We start from the raw sequence: 21243 nt of genomic DNA on the forward strand, positions 1-21243 counted from the left end.
TACACTACAAAAAAAGGTGCAATTGGCCGCGTGTCTACAGCAACCGCTACAGTAATGGAGACACGTGGCTAGTGGTATAAGAAAAACAAGTGGCCGCGTGTATTTATTTACACGTGGCCAAAAAATACACGTGACCAATTGTTTTTATCAAATATATATTAATAAAAACAAATTTTATTAAGGTTTTGTATATGGCCACGTGTATTTTTTACACGCATCCAAGTGGCCACGTGTATTAAATACAACTAGCTAATTATTTTTATCAAATATATATTAATAAAAACTAATTTTATTAAGGTTTTGTATACTATTGATAAAAAATGTATATGTATATATATAAGAGAATTGGCCACGTGGCCAGAATTTGTGTAGGTAGGCGTGCGGGAATTGTCCCGCGCGCCACCTGACCATTACTTTCAAATATATATATATATTTGAAAAGAAAAAATTTTTTTCGTTAAATATTGCACGCGTTCTCTCTCTCTCTCTCTCTCTCTCTCTCTCTCAATACTGCACCACCGGCCAGCTCCCCGACCACCGCGTGGCCGGCCTTCCCTCCGACCTTCCCAACGTCTCTCGTTCTCTCTCTCTCCATCAGTACTGCACCACCGGCCAGCTCCCCGTCCATCGCGTGGCCGGCCTTCCCGACTCTCGCTCGCTCTCTTGCTCTCTCTCTCTCTCTCTCTGTATCTCTCTCTCTCTCTCTCTCCGTCAGTACTGCACCACCGGCCAGCTCCTCGACCACCGTGTGGCCGGCCTTCCCGACGTCTCTCGCTCTCTCTCTCTCTCTCTATTGAACTTGCTCGTTCAGGAAAACCACAAGTGTGGTTTTCCTTTTATTTTTTTTTTCTTTTTCAGTTATTAATTTTTTTTTCCTCTAAAAAAAAAGAATTAAATTAAAAATACAATCAATAATTTAAAAAAGAATTAAATACTAAATACACGCGGCCAAGTGGCCACGTGTATTGAGTACACGTGGCAGACTGTTAGCCGCGTGTACTAAATACATGCGGCTAACTGTCAGCCGCGTGTACTGTAATACACATAGCCACTTGGCCGCGTGTATTTCAGTACACGCGGCAAAATGTGCATTTAGTTGCGACCGGATCTAACACGCGCTACACACGTGTCTAATTACACATGGCAAACTGTTCGCCACGTGTACTATCTCCGTACACGTGGCGAAGTGCATGTGGCAAATTGCAATTTTTTTTGTAGTGATAAAATCTGATGATAATTGAATAAAATTATGACACAAGGGAGCATCATTATGATAACAGTCGTCTTATTGCTTTTTTATTATCCTGTTTTGATAAAAAATAAAATTAATAATCTTGAAATTTTAGAATCCCAGCCCCAAAGATAGAAGAACAAGTCTCCAAATTGAACACTAGGCCTCTAATTCTTTGCTAATTAACTGATCGAAGACACCTCGATGGACTAGCAATTTATTTCAACCTCCTAGATATCAAGGATTGGAAATCTTTCTAGAAAGCCAAAATCCATTAAGAGAATCAAATTATTCCTTTAGTAAATCATTTGGTGCGTGCTTCCTATTAGATCCAAATTTATGGCGTTTATGTGACACTATTATTGAAACCCACGATTATCTTTTCCTTTAATTCAGTGTGTTATCTTATCCAAATGGTATAGTTATTGTGTCCTTGGCCCCTAAGTCTGAGCAGCTTTAGTAATTTGATTGTCATTGTCTGGGTCAAGATCTTTTGAATGCCAATCCTCTCTCAAAAATAAACCCCTTTGAAAATAACTTTTTGCTATTTTTTTTTTTTTTTGGGGGGGGGGGGGGGGGGCGCTGTAGCGATGGAGAATAAATGAATAGCTTAAAACAAAAGAAAGAATAAGTGGCGTCTTGACTTGTATTTTTGTGTCTGGTAGTCAATCATCCAATTGATGGACACATGATGTATGATGAACTTGTGGACGACTTGGGGTTATTCTACAACTTCGACCTTTATGGACAATTTTTTGGTGGTTTTTTTTTTTTTTTTTTCAATTATTTATAAAAAGTTAAATGCAGTAGAGATATCATGCTATATTTTTTTGGGTATACGTGTGTAAGTTTAAAAAGATTGAATCTCACATATAAAAAGATATCACAAGTGTAAGTGATTAATATAGTATATATAATTGAGCCTAAATTAATAGGTGTAAGCTTGTGCAAACAAACTCACATAACACGTGATGAAGTAATTATTGAGTATACACGTGTGATTATAAAAATATTAAGTCCCACTTAAGATTGAGCTCAAACTCATACACTTAAGATTTTAGTTTAACGGTTTAGTGGTGTCCTCCTCAAAGTGTCACTCTCTGACACTATTCAAGAAATAAGAAGGTTTTTTGGGTTGACTCCTTGGGTTTTGGTGATGCCATTTAGTTTATGTGGTGTGTTTTGTGAATGATTCTTTTAGAGTAATGAAATTTTTTGAAATTTTGGTGAAAATGGTGTAATGATGAATTTGTTTCTTCTTTGCTTCTATTAAAAGGTCGAAAATTTTGTGATCCGCATGTCATTTTTGTGGGGGATTTGGTGAGTGATTGTTTAAAGATATGAAAATATGTGAAAATCTGATTGAAAGGGCTCTGTGATTCAACATTGGTTTTTAAGTTATGACCTCTTTTTTGGGGCTTTCGGATTAAGTTGAAAATGTGGTTATTGTTTGGGTTGTGTTTATTGATTAGAATTTTAGGATTCAACTTTTATATAATTGATTCATTTAAATGGAACTTAAATGGTGGATTTTGATTGGTAGGTGTTCCTTATATTGATATTTTTATGGTTACTTTTCTTGCATTGATTTTATCCATGCCTTGCAGAAATATGGTGCATGCTCGTTGTTTCTTATGGATGGATCCCTAACTTGTCAACGTGGGTTAAAAGTCTTACCTGAATGCTGATAAATAGAAGAAATTGGAGAACAACATTTACATGGGCAAAAAAAGAAAAAAGGGAAAATCTTTTGATTGAAGTTGTGAGTTAGGTGATTTGGTTGATTGCTTGGAACTCATCAAGTTGTAATGATATGTTTATTGACTTATGAGGCTGTATTTTTTATGATCTTATATTATAATTTTGACCAGCTCATAATTTTTTATGATCATATATTTTAATTTTGACCAGCTCATGATTCTCTTTAATGTCAATATATGCAACTGAGACATATCTAAGAAATGTAGAGGCCAATTTTATGGTTGTGAGCATAAAATTGTAGGTCACGAGGTTTAACAACCAAGTTGGTGCACGCTATTTACCTTTTTATACCATTTGGTGCCTTTTCAACAACCAATTTTGTTGCTAAGCTAGAAACAAATGAAAAATATTTAATGTATAATTATCAAATATCTTTCTCCAGCAACAAAAAACGAAAACAATGGTTAGGGCAAAATGTGCCGTATGTCAGCATCAAAAAAGTCCATTGAGGACAAAATCAATCTAGAAACAAGAATACATATTGCAAAATATCCCAAGAAAACATAGAAATTTCATATAAGCAGTTCCTATTCATATACATAACAATTTAATGAAGAGGGGTACTTGAACAAGGGTCCACCACAAGCAACACAATCTTTTTTTACAGCATGCAAAGATACAAAATCTCGTATTGTTACTCAAATTGTGGAGAAGGACAAGGCTTTAGCTTCAATATGAACGTATACACTTAAATTAGCAAAATCATATCTAAGAAGAATAAAATACAACCGCTACGAAAGCTGGCAACCACAATTTGGATATAGAACCATATCAAGATACAAGATTTTTACAACAAAAAAGGTTCTTCCAAGTTAAGATTATCAATACATGCACTTTGGCATTGTATGTAACCTATTCGTGATCTCCTTTAGTAATCATCTCTCCCTCCTCCAAGTTGCTTTACTCCAGGAAATGAGTTGGCCTGTGGTCCTCATGGTAATATTCACGAGGTGTCCCGAGCTTTCACCTCATATTCCATACTAAGTGCGGGTTTCACCCACGAAGTTGTAGTTCCATGAACCATTATCTGGAATCTAGAAACAAAACCCAAAATAAAATTATCGAGTTAACATCAGCAATGCATAAGTTTCAAACTTTCAATCTTTGTACAAGCTTAAACTATCAAAAACTTCAAATTTTAAAGACAAAAGGAAACAAGCAAAGATGTTAGGGAAAAATACACAAAAACATCATATTTTGTTTTTTCAAGGCATCACCATTAGACAACAGATGAACAATTACCATTTGGACAAATTTTGTCATTTCTGCCTTCATAATCACGGCCACCAACATTGCTACACCCATAGACAACAAAAGTCCTAACTTCTAAATCCAGGCAGCCAACATCAAACATCAACATGTTCTCCCTTCCCTCCAACGCCTTCAATCACTCCAAAATAAGGATTATATAATGACTAAGGCATTAATACAATTATAAAATACAAAACTTTAGTCTATAAGGAACATCTCTGATAACTCATAAGTATAAGCAAGCTCAAAACCTTAATTATCCCGACACCCTCATTGATTCAACAAACCGCAATTCTTAGTGTCGAAGAACAACCCCACATTTTTCTTATATTAAACTACTTGTTTTGCATGTAAGGGATCAAAAACACCTGCATAATGATTCATGAAAGTATAAGCCAAGCTCATATTGACCCTTCCACCCCATTGTGACATTGTCCACCACAACCACCTCATTCTTCTTCAATGATTCATCGACCCATAATTCTAATCGCGTTGTCTATATGAAGTAAAAGAACGGACCTTGACGGTGAGACGCCGCCGGTGAAAGAACGGCCGGCCAAAGAGATGGAGAGAGAGAGAGAGAGAGAGAAAGAGAGAGAGAGAGAGAACGGCCCGAGAGAGAGATATGGCGCTGGTGGGTTTCACTTGTCGCCAGGAGAGAGGAACGGCCGGCCACCCGATTTCAGGAGAGAGAGAGAGAGAGAGAGAGAGAGAGAGAGAGAGAGAGAGAGAGAGAGAGAGAGAGAGAGAGAGCAGCGGACCCAGACCCCAAAACCCCAAAAATTTAATCCATAAATCTACCTCTAGAAACGAAGCCCAGAAATCAGTGGTTGCCGGTGGAGAAGGGCGGAGATGGAGGAGCACGGTGGAAGAGAGATGGCACGGTTGGAAAAAAAAATTGAAATCCGTGGTTGCCGGAGATGGAGTTGTTGTGTCACTGGTGCTTGGCCTTTGGGTCGGCGTAGCTTCTCGTGGTCGGCGGTGGGTGGCGGGAGAGGGAAGATGGAGATGGAGGGAGAGACTTCGGGAGATTTTAGATTTTGGGTGAAAATGAAAGGGGGAAGGGGTTATACGGCATTCATCTGACTTTCAAATTTCAAATTTATTTTTTTTTTTTAATAAAAAATAATTTAAAAAAAAAAAAAAAAAAAAAAAAAAAAAAAAAAAAAAACCCGTCATATGTATGTTCTAAGATCTAACGGCCTAGATTCTCAAAAAAACTCCTCGGCAATTCTTAAGAATTGTCGTGGATCTCAATCCCAATTTTAGCATGCGAAGGTGGTAGGAATGTAGGAAAGTGCATGAGAGCAGTTGTAGCGTGTTTAGCTGTCACTCAAACTAGGTAACAGACGGCATCTTTTGCTGCCACACAATCAATCATTAATTACCCTTGAAAGACAAAAGCCACTCGATATTCCTGCATGCAATGTGTTTATAATTTTTTATTTTTTATTTTTTATTATTATTATTTTTTGTTTTTTTGTGAGTACATTGTAAAGAAACCAAAAGAAAGAAAGAAAAACTTATGGAATAAAGAAGGTAGAGGGGGAGTCTTTTCCAAAACATAGAGGAAAAGATGTGAATAGAGGGGAAATTATGGGAATGCAGCCAGAATGAATTCTGGTTGCGGCCCAATTTGCCACATGATAGGCACAGAAGTTTGCACTTCGGTTTACATGACTAGCTTTCCAGCTAGCTGTTGATCGGATGGTAGAGTGAATGATGGAGATGGTGGAAGCAATTCACCAATCATTAGTAATTGCTGGTTGTTGAAGTGTCATTGTGACATTGAGAGAATCACCCTCTAAGATAAGAGAGGATAACCTTAACGAAACAGCCAAACGAGCAGTCAAAAAAGCAGCAGTAACCTTACCATAAAGAGCATAGCAAGGTGAGCTAATAATGGAAGTACATTTGATTATAGAACTAGTAGAGTCTCTGCAATTGCAGCTTGAGCAAAAAAGGTAGCTTTGATAGCAGTATCATAGTTTATCTTGAAATAGGGAGGAGAATGACTCTTCCAGACTTCAGGAGTTTTATCATATTTGGTTTTCCACGCAGAATAGTGTTCCAGAGCAATCTTGTTACTTGTAGTAGATATGATAAGAGTATTCGGGATAATGCCATCATGATGAGCTTTATTCCTGATAAACCAAAGGTAGTCACATGCAACAGTAGCAAATACTTGGAACCTATGAGTCTCTGCTAGAGGAACTCCAAGCATACGGTGTGAATGAAGAATGATAAAGAGCCAATCTATCATGTTAGTAACATTTAAAGCAATTTTATCCAAAGGCCAAAAAGATTGTCGTCAAACCACACGTGCAATGGGACAAGTGAAAAAGAGATGAGAAATTGAGTCTGTAGGATATGAGCAAAGGGAGCAACTGGTGTCTGAAAGAGAAGAAGGGATGGATTGAGAAATTCGAAATTTGATGGGAATAATATTCCATACCATCTTCCAAAGAAAAAGTTTTAAACGATGGTTCAGTTTGAGTTTCCAGAGAGCTTTCCAACAAGATTTGGGGAGAGGTGAGGGTGCGGGAGGGGAGAGAGAGCTAATGAGGTGATGTGTGGATTTGGTTAAAAAAACACCAGTGGTGGAAGGGGTTTAGAGAAGGAAGTTAGAGTGGAAACAAATTGAAATTTTTAAAATTTCAGAGGTAGTAGTAAGATCGAACAAGAAATGCAAGAGATTTTGCTTCCAGGACATGGTAGGGGAGTGAATAAGATCAAAAATGGCTAAGGGGTGATTAGAGGGGATAGAAGGCAATCTTGGTACATGTTTAAAAGATGGGGATGTCGGAATCCATGGTGCAGACCATATAGGAAGACTTGAGTTATTATGAGGAATAAAACGAGCTCCAACAGATATGATAGGGAAAGCAGCATTGATGCCATTCCAAATCCATGAACCAGATGTAAGAGGAGAGGATAAAAAATTACCATACCTGATGTACTTTTGTGTTTATAAATTATAAAACACTCTTTGCTGCTTTATTCATCTCCATCACGATCCTTTCTCTCTCTCTCTCTCTCTCAACACAAAAATCTCTGTTTTTTCGTTACCCAAAAAGAAATCGTAATCCAAGTCTTGGCCATCAAAACCCAGAAACTAAGCGTTAAACTACGATTTCTTTTCCAAACAACCCCGTCCATCCCTCTCTATCTACCACTCCACCAACCATGGACCAAATCATCAGTTTTATATGAAGCTCGAAGCGGAAGCGAGAGCTAGAATCCAAAGACGAAAACGAGGAGTCAGAATCCGAGTGGAAGCGGGAGCCAGAATCCAAAGGCGAAAACGAGGAGTAAGAATCCGAAGGTAATATTTTCACTGCACTCACAGATCAAATATAAATGGTTAGGTGTATGCATACGTATTTATGTGTTTTCAATGTGAGCCTTACAGATTTAATAATTTATTTAAAAAATAGATGTACAAAAAATATACATATAACACGTGGAGTGATATTGTTTCTTTCTCTACAAGATATAAAAAACAAAAATGTATATGTAAATGACTTGTGCTCCACAAGATTGAGCGGTCAAACATGTAACATGTTTTCTTTCTCTTTCATCTCATCAACCTATGATCATTCACAATGACTCTTTATAATTTTTCTAAATTTACTTTAAATGTTTTAGCTAGTCATATTTTTAAACCATCAAACAACAAACTCTTTAAATATTTATTTATTTTAAATGAATACTATTTTTTAATCATTCACAATAATTACCATGAATACTATTATATTTAAATAAATACTATTTTTCTCTACCTTAACATGGTTTTTTCAAAAAACATTATTAAAAAAATTATAACATTATATTTTTCCCTCTTTAAATACAGAGAAAAAATCTGACAAATATTGTTAAGTAACATTTGTTAAAGAGTATGTTATATGAGCTTATTTGTGATTTTTGTTAAAAATATGGAGAAAAACTAAATATGAAGAGACCATTGTGAATGCTTTAAGATAGCTAGCTATTACTTTCTCAATAAAAGATCTTGATGCTCTCACAAATGAAGCACCTAACAAATTTTCTTCTCAAAAGTTGGTTCACCCTTTCATTTCCACTATTGCTTGATTCTCAGCCATAGTTGAAGTTAAAGCTTTTTTTTTTTTAATAAAAAAAAATAATTGTAAGTTGAAAAAGACTGAAGAGGAGTACATGTACATGATACAGAAGAAGCAGCTGAGACCACTACAAGAAAAGCATACGATGTATACGGTCCTACCGCCCTAGCCAATAGGGAAGCTTGGGTAGTGGTGGTCATAGCCAGATGTGAAACAGCCTCGGTGAGTTTAATTTATGACGTAATTTTCATATATAAATTTTTGATGAGCTCAACAATCACATGATTCTAATTTAATCAAAAGTTTTGGTACCTAATAGTACTGTCATACTGTCACAGAAAACAGTCAAGATTGCCTCTGCTTCAAGAGTACGTACATACCCCTTTTACTTCTTTACAGATGCACAGATGCCTCATGCCTGGACCAGCCTGGTTCATTATAGTGTTCAAGTAAAACTTCCACCTGCAGTTTGGTCCTAACTCTTTGAATTTTTGTTAATCAATAAAGCCATAGCAGCATTGTGGCAAGAAGGGGGGTAGAATATCAAGCTTATGTCTAAATTTTCAAAAATTAATTTTGTTAATTCTTTATTTTAAGGGCTCCTCATTTTAACCAAATCTTTTTTTTTTTCTTCATTACAGAAAGTCTGTAGGTTTTTCCATGATCTAATAATAGTTAGTTGTGTGCATGACTGAATCTGGACTCATGTAAAACCCAAAACTCAAAACATTGGGATAAACTAGTTTTCCTTGCCATGATAATCAACTTTATCACTGCCAATACTTTCCTATATAGTTCCCCTCCCCCTGAGCCAGGAACCTTAGCCTTATGAAATTTCAGCTTATTATTATTAGTTGACATAGCATTCAACAGAAATTTCATATGGTTATTATGTAGTTTGATCACATCAGATGCGCATTTTCTGGTGGCTGCTGCAGGCATATTTATCCAATGAAGAGTTTCAAGACAAATTTGGAATGAGGAAAAGAGCTTTCTACGAGCTTCCTAAATGGAGACAGAACAAGCTCATGATAAATCTCTCTTGATCTATTTTAAGGCATGCTGTCTTGAGACTAAAGCTAGATGATGATCTCAACTCATGATACTTTTATGTTGTCTAAAATCAACAGATATTTTTTCTTCTAGAGGAATCCTTGATTGAAGATTTGCAGAGATGTTTGACCAGGCCCCGGCCTCTCTCTCAAATCATATTAGACAGATGCTCCAAATGAAATTATAACTTTTCACAGTATGATAGAAATAATGATTATTATTTTCAGTCATCTTAGCTTGACAACTCTCAGGTTGCTTCTCTGGCCAGATATCTCCCTTTTTGATATTTTGCACCACAGGCCTGAAATTAATTACTTGGTTGCTAGCTTATATCCGAACTCCCTTGAGCGCATAAAAATGAAACGCTTTGCAAGATAGCGGAAAAGATAGTTAATACTGGTAAATGAGCCACAACAATACCAAACAGAAACATCAATATTTTTATGTGATTTTCTCAATGTAAAGTATATTTATAGGTTGAGATGATCATGAAGAAATTTACTATTAAAGGCAGAATACAAAAATAGTAAATAGAAAATTATTTAGAACCCAAAATCATAAATACATTCAAATTTCACTCATGAAAAGAGAAAGGAGAAAACGAAAGAACAAGCTTTTTTTCGCAGCAACAAATGACAAGTATCTCTATTTCTCTCTTCTTTTATTTTTTTGGGTCCTCACTCATTGTCGCATGCACGCTTCAACTCTTCCTCTTTTAACAAGCGCGTCAAAACCAAAGAGAGCAGATTCAGATATGTGGCCTTTCAAAAGGCGAAGGCTCAATGGGCAAACAAGTCACCTCATCCTTCTAGCCATTTAGCTAATAAAAAAGTTTAGCCGCTTTGTTGAACACTCTAGCTCAACAAATGCATAAATAAACTAATAAAAAAAAAATATATGATTCTCTTTCCTCTTTGAGAATAGTGAAAGTGGATAAATAAAAAATATTTTAAATTGAGTTGTAAAAGTTTGGTAGCTAAAATAAAGAATAACATGTAGGTGCTTTAGAAAAGTAAATAACTAAAATAAAGAAAGAAAGAAAAAAAAAAAAAAAAAAAGAAGATTTTTTTTATCTAAAGTTTACTAGGCCTATTGTGAATGTCGTAAGCATGAAAAAGTTGGTGAAATAAAAGCAATAAGTCGGAAAAAAGTCATTCTCTAACTTGGAAAAGGAAAGAGCAAATTAAAGCTGAGCATCATGGGTTGAAAAGTCAGCAACGTCAACAATAAGCAATAACGAAAGAAGATGGGTTACAAATCTGGATGGATGACTCTGTACGACTCTCAGGGCTGCTCTCACTGTGTTCACAAAATGCCCTTCCATTCCAACCATGTAGATTAGTAAAATTGGACGACTGTGTTTTCATTAAAATATATATATATATATATATATATATATATATATATATATATATATATATATATATATATATATATATATATATATATATATATATATATATATTAAAAAAGTGACCATATGGCCACCTTCATGGGATGATGAGAGGCATAATTGTGCGGCTACTTCACTCTTTTTTTTAGAAAATTATACATATTCCTTTTGAACTGCATGTTAGGCAATTGGCAATGCCTTAAAGATTGATATATTTTCCTTGTTTCAATGTTCCCTAATAAAATCCATCTATGGTTCATTAATTAAAATTCTCTATAATTCAAATAAAATGAATAGCATCAATTTAATAATCAAGATTTACCCTTGAAATTAGTTTCGGGTGTACAGGATGTAGTGTGTATTCAAATGTTGACCGGAAAAATCGATATATTTGTAAATGCACCAAAGGTTGTAAGGAAAGTGCGTAGGCAAAAAGAGGGAGAAATTAAGGAAGTGGCCGGCAGACAGGCTAGGGAGAACACTTTTTCTGCTTTCAGCTTTCAGCTTTCACTCTAACCAACGGCTACTGTTGCTGCTAAGCAATCAATATAACAGCATGGTCAATGTGTAATAAACACACCTTACTGCTTTATTAGTGATCTCCATCTTTGATCCTCTCTCTCTCACTTTACCTCCTCTCAACCCAAAATCTCTCACTTTCGTTACCCAGAAATCCTAATCCAATTCTCCGCCAACAAACCCAGAAACTGAGCGTCAAACCCGTTTTGTTCGCACCCCATATTTCTCACTTCTTCCCCAAACCACGACTTCGATCTTTTCCAAACTACCCCCGCCATCCCTAGGCCTCTCTGTCTACCACTCTATACACCACCCATGGACCAAATCATCAGCGTGATACGACGATGCTTGCCTTTGTGCTTTCCACTGCCGGTATCTGAATTCCAAAACCACTGCCGTTTTGTTTTCACTGCACTCACACGTACACCAAATAGAAATGGTTAGGTGTATGCATATGTATTTGTGTGTCATGGCTGGTTTATAGCCCGCAAAAGGTAACTTTACGAGTTAAATGACTTGTATTCGGTTCATTTAGGTTTGCAATTTCAGAAATTGTGATTTAAAAAATTAAAAATAGCTCTTTTGTGTGAAGAGGCTACTTTTGTTTTGATTTGTGCTAAAAGATTTTCTGTCCAAAAAATGATAGTGCAAATGTTGTAGTAAGCATTTTTTTTTTTTCTATTATTTTATCTCGTATAAATTATATAAATAGTACGTAAATTTGAACTTAATTACAAGATAAGACGGAGGAACTCATATCGCAAGATCCTCCAACATCTCGATCATGGGTTGTGAACATCCTGGGCATGTCCACATATTGGGGTTGGGGCCAACATTGGGCAGATCCAGCTACAGTACAAATAGGGCATCAATATCGGCTTCCCAAGATCTTGAACTTGTAAGTCATGTTACTCAATTGAAAGCTCAAGTGAGACATGCAAATGGCGCATGAGATGCAAAAGAATGAGATGGGTCAGATGGTGCAATTTTGAAAAAGTGAGAGAAAAATTGTTTCCTCATAAGAAAAGTGCTCCATAAAATTATCAACGGTTACTATCGTAATTGAAAAAAAAAATAAAAAAATAGGTTTGGATGGATTTTTTTTTTTTCTCTCTTTTTACGCAAGATAACTATTATATTAACAAAATATGATCAGTCTTCTCAAGCAGATTGTATTAACAAAATAGGAGGGAATATGATTCCTAATAAATACACTAAAATAGTCATTACAATTTTAAAAACTAAGACTATTTTTTTAAAAAAAAAATAATAATAATTTAAAGAAAAAGTTCACATGCCCTCTCAAACTACCACCTAATTAATAATGTTCTTCCAAAACTTTTAATTGAGACAATACCCTCCAAACTACCAAAAAAATTGTCAATGTCCCACAAGGCTAGTAAAAAACCAAAAATGACTTTAAAATTTTTCAATAAAACAAAAATGCCCCTATAAATTTGAAAAAAAAAAATTTATTTAAAATAAACGAAAAATGTTTACTTGCAAAAAAAAAAAAAAAGATTTTTTTTAAAAAGATTTTTTTTATTTTTTTATTTTTTTTAAAACGAAAATTTTTATTTAAAAAAAAAAGAAAGAAAACTTTTATTGAAAAAAGTGCACATAACTTTTTTTTTTGATAAGTAAAAAAAGTGCACATAACTATCACTTTATTGTTAATCTCTCTTTCAAACTACCAATTGTATCAAGGTCTCCCCCTTCCCTAAATTGCCAAAAAATATCAATGTGCCTCATAATGACAAAAATACCCTTCATATAATTATTTAAAAACTAAAAAAAATATTAAAAAAAATAAAATAACAAAAATTTATTCAAAAAATAAACAAAAATTTAAAATTTAAAATAAAAATAAAAAAATGGTTTTTTATTTTTTTTTAATTTTAAGTTATTTTTCCTTTTTTTTTTTTAAAAAAAAAAACGTTGTTTTTAGTTTTTTTTTTAAATTTGTTTTTCGTTTTTCTTTAATTTTTTTAATTTTCACTTTTTTAAAAATTTGCTTTTTTTTAAAAAAAAAAATGTTTTTTTAGAATTTATAAGAACATTTTTATCTTGTTGAAAAAATTTTAGGGTTAGTTTTATTTTTTGTTGGTTTTATGAAAAATATTGACATTTTATGATAATTTGATGAAGAATATTGACACAATTAATAGTTTGATAAGACATTGACAATTACGCTTGCCGTTTTATGAAATTTCATATGTTTCCTACAAGAGCATATAGCTAGGTACGTACAATTCAAATGAGTGGAAAATCTTCAAGAAAATGGATGCAATATTTGAGCTTAGAAAACCGGATTAAAAAATGATAAATTAGAAATAAGTGCAAATAAAATGTAAATTCTAAGAGGATAAATTATATTAAGAAAACACATTATAGAATGGCAAAGCAGCTAGCTAGCCTGCACGCTAGCTGTTGACCCACCCAGTCAAGGAGAAAGATCCAAGATTATTATATTTACATACAAAACCCAATAGAAAAAAGCATATACTTTAACCAAAGAGGAGATTAATTCTGATATGCCATTCTGAATAATGTTGTGCGATCAAGTGATAGAATAATGTTATTCAGAAGCATTCAAACCAATAGTAGCTTCCTAAAAAGTCATCGTGACAGTGCTAAAAAGTCCAATTACCATTAATTGGATCTGACCGCCAAACCACCACGACCGGTCATTAGTTTTAGATTGCTTAATTTGCAGATAACTTGGCAAGCAAGCTTCGACCCTCTGCCATGCGTAATTTCATTGAAATTCCTGTTCATGTTTCCCCTCACATCTTAAACTTCCAATTTCGTCCTGTACTTGCCAGTTGGGAACACATGACTATTCTGCCTGACATATCGGTCTTGTACGGTTAAGACAAGTACGAAACAGAATAAAATAATAAATTATTAATTTTAAAATTAATAAAAAATATGATGTGTTATAAAGTAAAAAAAAAATTATATAAAAAAATGAAAAAAATTTGTATTGTAGTGATTTTTTTTTTAATTTGAATAATTATAAAAAGTTATTGATATGATATAAAAAGTGAAAATATGAAAATGTTTTGATGTTGATTGTTATTAAAAAATATAAAAAAATAAAAGAAAGTACATAATTAAACAGTAAAACGCATTACTGTGTTCTGTCCACGTTCTTGCCAAACAATCTTATTAGGCTTATTAGTCATAAAATGATCATTTCTAGTGTCATTGTCCCTTTTCCAGGTAGATTCCGTAAGAAAAGTATGAGACGTCAGCAAAATACCAAATCAAAGTAGATGATTAATTCATGGTCTTTGTAATTATTTCACACGTACATATTGAAAAAAAAGAACAAGACTCATTCTTCCTGGACTTCGTGAACCTTAAGTTGAATTGTAGGAAAAATCAGAACATGAGCATTTGACCAACATTAAATTAAATAAATAGCACACTAGAAGCTAGGGACGGAAATTTCCCTGATGCAATTAAGTCTAAAACTTTACGTATTTATCTTCAGCATTTCCGATGAGAGAACATATCCCTTCCATCAAAATCTGAAAGTTAGCTTTCTTTTGCTGCCGCGCAATCAATCATTACCACCGAAAGACAAAGCCAATCGATATTACTCCATTATGCTCAGTACGTTTATAAAACACTCCTAGCTCGCTGCTTTATTCATCTCCATCGCCATCCTTTTTCTCTCTCAATCTTTCAACCTAAAATCTCTGTTTTTTCGTTACCAAGAAATCGTAATCCAAGTCTCAAGGCCATCAAAATCCAGAAACTGAGCGTTAAACCCATTTGGTGACATTCCCACATTTCTCACACTTCTCCCCTAATATTACCCCCCAAACCACGATTTCTTTTCCAATCTACCCTCGCCATCCCTCTCTATCTACCACTCTATCAACCATGGACCAAACCATCAGTTTTATACGAAGCCCGAAGCGGAACCGGGAGCCAAAATCCAAAGGCAAAAATGACGAGTCAAAATACGACGGTAATGTTTTCATCACAGTCACATATCAAATACAAATGGTTAGGTGTATGCATACATATTTGACTTTTTTTTTTTTTTTTTTTTAATCATTGCGTCTTTGAGATACATTTAATTTGTTGTAATAGTAAAAGTTAAATAATTATCATAACGGTAATTATTTAATATGGGGATTTAATATGATTTATTACACTTACGTTACATGATAAAAATGATTTTTTATTAATATTTATGATTTATTTTTCTTGATAGAAGAAGAATAATCAGCTATTCATGGCCTACCTATATAAGGAGCCCTATACACCTATCTTTTGGTCTATTCATAAGCATAGATATCTTTTGTCTAAATTTTCTTTTATAGAATTTCTGTTTATTGTTAAGGCTGTTTCATATGTTTGAGCAAAAATGACCGGAGGTATTTATATTCAATTTTACTGTTTATTTTATTTTATATTATATTTACATGTGACATTAGAGTCTGCCTCTAAGCCAATTTGCCCAGCATTCAGTACTTTTGATTAATTTTTCGATGGTTTAATCGAATAGATATTTTGTAAATAGTTTATATCTGTTTATTGTTCCGGTTTTGCTATATTGTTTTCACATCTATGCCTTGATGATTTGTAATAACTGCATATCATAAGTTTTTGAAACTGTAAAATTAGTATTGTGAAAATCACCAATTTGCCGAGAGACCCATGAACGAACATCACTGGCCGATCCCGGATTAAGTTTTGGTTAATTCTTCTTTGGTTGAATCGAGAAGATTTTCTGAGAATAAAGTTTCGACCCGAAACTTGTAACACTGCAAATACATCGTGAAACATCAATGAAGAATTAGCTTTAGAAATAAGTGTAAGTTTACAGGTTTCATGCTTTACTGCTAAATCATTTTTTTTTTAAAAAAATGCCTTATAGTTATTTCAAAAGCTATTTCATGAAATCAAAACACTTGCAATGTTTTTCCGTGAAACTCAACTTGCAGTGTTTCACCCACCGGTCGATTGCTTTAGCGCTCTAGTTTTTCCTGCTTCTCTTCCTCAATAGGACATTCGTGCAGAACCCCTTCGCCAGCGCAGTTACGAGTGGGAGAGGTCGCTGGCCTCTCCCCGTCACTGAGAATGGTGGCCCTTACGGGCCGCCTAGCTCCGGGTAAACGGCGACCCCTCTAGGTCGCCGTTGCAGCTGAGCAGCAGCCACGAATGGCCGCTGCATAAGGTGGCTAACCATAAGGAAGGTGGCAGGCCAGTAAAAAAAAAAAAAATCCAAGGAAGAAGAAGGAAGCAATCGGCGCAGGTTCAAAAATTTTTCCGGGTCTAAAAGGTGTATTTTCGGGTTAATGGGTCATAATCCGAGTAGGACTTCAAAGTTTGAAAGGCTTTTGGGCTTGGGTTTATTTCGGGTCAAGGGTTATTTTTTCGGGTTAATGGGTTATGCATCCGGGTATGGTTTTAAAACCAAGTACACTTTGGGCACGGACTGACCTGAATGGGCCAGCCCAATGAAGTAAATCCTGCATAGCCCAATTGAGAAACCCAAGAGGCCTGATCCAATTTTTTTTTTTTTTTTTTTTTTTTTTAAAAAAAAAAAACTGGATAATTATTAGAACTTGAATTCTCCAAATTTAAAGGGCCTAAGGCCACCTACTAAATCATAGGGACATGCATTTTTATTATGTCCTCGTATTACAATTTTATTTCTTTTATGATTTACATTGTTCTATATTAAAATTATTGTTTCTTTAATAGATGAACTGATGAATTTATTTAATTGTTTAATTTATATGGTTTAAATATAAATTGCTTGATGACTAAACTTAAGAATAATTCATAATGTCATATATGCTGATGTGTTTACAATAATATCTAAGAATATATGTACTGTCTAGAAAAGTTTTGGTTAGGAAGTATTGGGATTTAAGTGTGTCTTTGTGACCCCCTCTCCCCCATTTTCTTAGTAACTCACCTAGTTGCACCTTAGAGAATTCTGTTTTTCCCATTTTGTATTGGTTTGTTTTATTCCTGGGGCCATTTGTGGGCATTTATACAGTTATTAGATGTTAATGAAATCGTAATTATCATGATAATTTTGAGAGAGCTACAACATCCCAATTTTAAAATGATAATTGTATTAGGATTACGCACATGAACTTCAAAAAGAATTTTATTAAATATTCATGAATTGCATTGTGATTATTACAATAATTTGGGAGAGGCACATCATTTTGATTTTATAATAATAATTGCATAAAGATCATATACTTTACCTTCATATAGAAAAATTAAAATCGTATTGTAATTAATTAATAAATTTAATTACTTATTCTCATAGGGACGTTTTTGTTTTTATGACTTAATTAGAATAAGATAGAAAATTTAGATAGCTCCAGGGGGGAAATCCACACAGGTTTTACCAAATTTGCAAAGCCACTCCTCATTCACAAGTACTCAATCAAGCTTTCTAGCCACAAAGCTAGAACCTTCTATTTTATTACTCCAAGTGAAAAAACAACCACCAAAGTTCAAATCTATAACTTCCAAGCTGTTCAAACAATCATTGAATTCAATCTCATAAGAATTCAAACTATCTGAGCCCCATTTTTCCTCCAAAATCCGAACAGAGTGAAAATCACTACAAAGAATCCATGGGCCATCAACCACCCCCATCTTCATGGAAAGCAAATTCTGCCAAAGAAGCCGCCCATCATTAGGTTTGTTAGTACCATAAACAAATGTATGATACCAACTAGACTTCTCTTTATCAAAATGCACTAGGCAAGTAATGCTCTGATCACTCTTGTTAAGGACAAAAACTTTAAAATTCTCTCTATTCCAACAAACCCAAATTCTAACCAAATAATGCTTCTCATAGTTGAAGCAAAAATCCCAATTCGGAAACATAGAAGAGCTAACAATTGCAGCATTGTCTTTCTTAACTTTTAGTATCAATCAAACAAACCAAACCAGTCTTCTTAGCTCTAATTGTACTCTGAACTTCTTTTTGTTCGGAGGGATGGTTCAAACCCCTTACATTCCAAACAAGCATGTTCATGAATGAGGTGAGAAGCCCCTCATCAATCACTCCTACTCCTCCTCCTCCAATTTTCCTTTCCCTTTATCAACTGGGCAGGATGGTGTATGATCCATCTCTTCATCCAATAAAAGTTGGAGAGCCTCATTTGATTTCCTGATTTCACTATCATCATACTTCTTGCCCTTAGCCTGAGCCAATAGCTGAAAAGAGTTGGTCCAATGCTTGCTGTTATCAACAGCAGTATTTCGGGACTTAAGAGTTCTCTTGAACCTACTCACCACAGTCAACTGATCAGCACTAGAAGAACCCGGTTTATCATTCCCACCCGATTTAGGAAGGACCTTAGGGGCAGCTCTTGCCTGAACTTTTGGAACAGGTCCTGTCTGAGCTGGTTCCTTCCTACGAGGAAGCCAGACAGCTTTCTCAATCTTAGTACAAGTGTGACTAGCATGCCCAAAAGTGTTACACTTCTTACACTTTATTGGCAGCCATGGATACTCAATTCCGACTTTGGTTACACCTCCATTTATTCCTATAATCTCTCTTTCTTTTGGAAAGTCAGAGTAAACATCGACTTCCACCAAAAAACAAGCAAATCCAATCCTACGCTACTCTTCTGTTACCGAGTCAGCACAAATAGGCTTTCCTACCCCACTAGAAATGCGGCTTAAGCAAGTGGAATTCCATAATTCCATGGGGAGGTTATGCAGTTTAATCCAAATAGGCATAGAGGACAAAGAAAGCTTAAGTAGCTGCCTACCTGGGGTCCAGCGGTGCAGAATGAGCGGCTTATTAGCAATATGCCAGAGCTTTTCCTCAAGCACAGCTTCTCTAGTACTCTCATCAGCAAAGTGAAACAAGTATAGACCATTCTCCAGTAAGAACACCTCCACACTGCCATAAGCAGACCAAATGTTTTCCACAGTCCTCTTAACCACATAGAAAGGGAGTGGTTTGTCAAGGAATTGGCCAATCAAGGAAGAAAACCATTTCAAAATCCCTTCCTCAATCCCTTCCTTTGGAGGTTGCACAATAATCTTCTCATTCTGATGATTAGGTTCCTGATACTGCAATGAACCAAAGGACTTTTTGGATTGGAATAGCTGGCGCCAATCCTGGGCCCCTTTCACAACATTCTTGCCAGGCTCGCCATCTTCCACCCGAGCGTGGGAAGAGTGATCCACATTATTGCCCGGAGATTGATGTGCACAATCATCCCTAGTGGATCTCTCATACGTATAAACAGAGGATTGCAGCTCCACATTCATAGCTACTTAAACCAAAGGAAAACCCTGATTTTTCCTCAACTGCAGAAGAATTCATCTCCATATCTTCCACAAAATCACATTCCGCTTCAGAATTCCCCTCCTACTGATCATCAGAGGCAATCTCTGCAATCGGATCAGGAACCGCCACTCGAGGTTTTGCAACCTTCCTCCTGCCTCTACCACGATTCGGCCTCTTCGCCATACAAACCAGATTGACTACCACACCACTATCGCTGGGATCACAACCGCAAAAATCCGACAGCCAGCACCGCCGATCACGTCCACACGCGCCAAGAACCAAAATTCCCAAAGAGAATTAACTGCCGTGGAGCTTTTTAAATGCCTTTGTATGCATACGTATTTGTGTGTTATGGCTCGGTTAGCCCGGAAAAGGAAACTTTAAAAGAGTTAAATTGCTTGCGCTCGACAACATTGAGCGGTCAAATATGGCATAGTGGAGTGACGGCTGTTACTTTCTCTTTCATCTCATCATTATCAACCAAAGATCATTCACAACCCCTTTTCATAATTTCTCTAAATTTAATTTTAAAAATTTACTTTAAATATTTTAGCTAGTTACTTTAATTTTTAAACCATCAAACATCAACTCTTTAAATATTTTTCTACTTTAAATAAATACTTTTTTTTTTAATCATTCACAATAACTACCATAAATGCTATTGTCATTAAATAAATAATATTTTTCTCTACTTTAGCACGGTTTGCAAAAAAAATTATTAAAAAATTTATAACATTGTATTTTTTTGCTCTTTAAATCTAAAGAGAAAATCTGACAAATATTAAATTTAATATTTGCTAAAGAGTATGTTATATAAGCTTATTTGTGATTTTTGTTAAAAATATAGAGAAAAGTTAAATATAAAAGGGCTATTGTGAGTGCTTTAAGATAGCTATTACTTTCTCAGTAAAAAATCTAGATGCTCTTACAAATGATCTACTTTCCAAATTTTCTTCTCAAAAAGTTGGTTCAGTTCCATTTCCACTAGACGATGTACACAGACACAATCCTACCGACCGAGCCAATAGGGAAGCTTGGGTTGAGGTGGTCAAAGCCAGATGTGAAGTAGCCTCAGTGAGTTTAATTTATGACGCATGTAATTCTCATATATATAAATTTTTGATGAGGTCAACAATCACATGATTCTAATTTAATAAAAAATTTTGCTGTAGTTGAACGATGGGTGCCGATGGTATTACAGGGCCTGTTATTTTGAAGATTCCTTTAATAGTTACAAAGCAGCTGTTCCAAATATGGTCATATAGTATTTCACTTTGCTTCTATTGGGTTTAATTTATGAAGTAATTGTCATATATAACTTTTTGGAAGAATTTCACTTATAATGCTTGATCTTTCATTAATTTTGAAAAAGTTACACTACAAAAAGTGTCAATATTGGGTATCAATTTTTCAACTTCAATTTTCTGTTAAATCCCACAATTTTTTTTTTTAAAAAAAATACCCCTATTTTTTTTAAAGAAAAAAAATTGCTAGGATTTAGGTGTTGGTTAGAATTTAATGAAATTCTCAAAAATACACATGTCTAAATCTTTGCAAATTTTATAATTTTTTTTCAAAAAAAATAAACACAGAGGCATTTTGAAAATTTTGATAATATTTAACAGAAAATTCTAATTGAGGGTTGAAATTAAAA

At 34.7% G+C, this 21243-nt stretch overlaps 1 long non-coding RNA gene across 2 annotated transcripts; it reads left to right on the forward strand.

Annotated features, from left to right (window-relative positions):
- The first annotated feature begins 14806 nt into the window (after positions 1-14806).
- LOC133877042 (uncharacterized) lies at positions 14807-20807 on the forward strand. 2 transcript variants are annotated; one of them, XR_009901645.1, is made up of 3 exons: positions 14807-15272; positions 20554-20663; positions 20762-20807. It is a non-coding gene; the product is annotated as an uncharacterized LOC133877042 (long non-coding RNA). The 2 variants fall into 2 exon arrangements; XR_009901644.1 differs by having other exon boundaries at positions 20563-20663.
- The last annotated feature ends 436 nt before the right edge of the window (positions 20808-21243 follow it).

This window comes from Alnus glutinosa, chromosome 9, assembly GCF_958979055.1.
Source record: "Alnus glutinosa chromosome 9, dhAlnGlut1.1, whole genome shotgun sequence".
Taxonomy (NCBI): domain Eukaryota; kingdom Viridiplantae; phylum Streptophyta; class Magnoliopsida; order Fagales; family Betulaceae; genus Alnus; species Alnus glutinosa.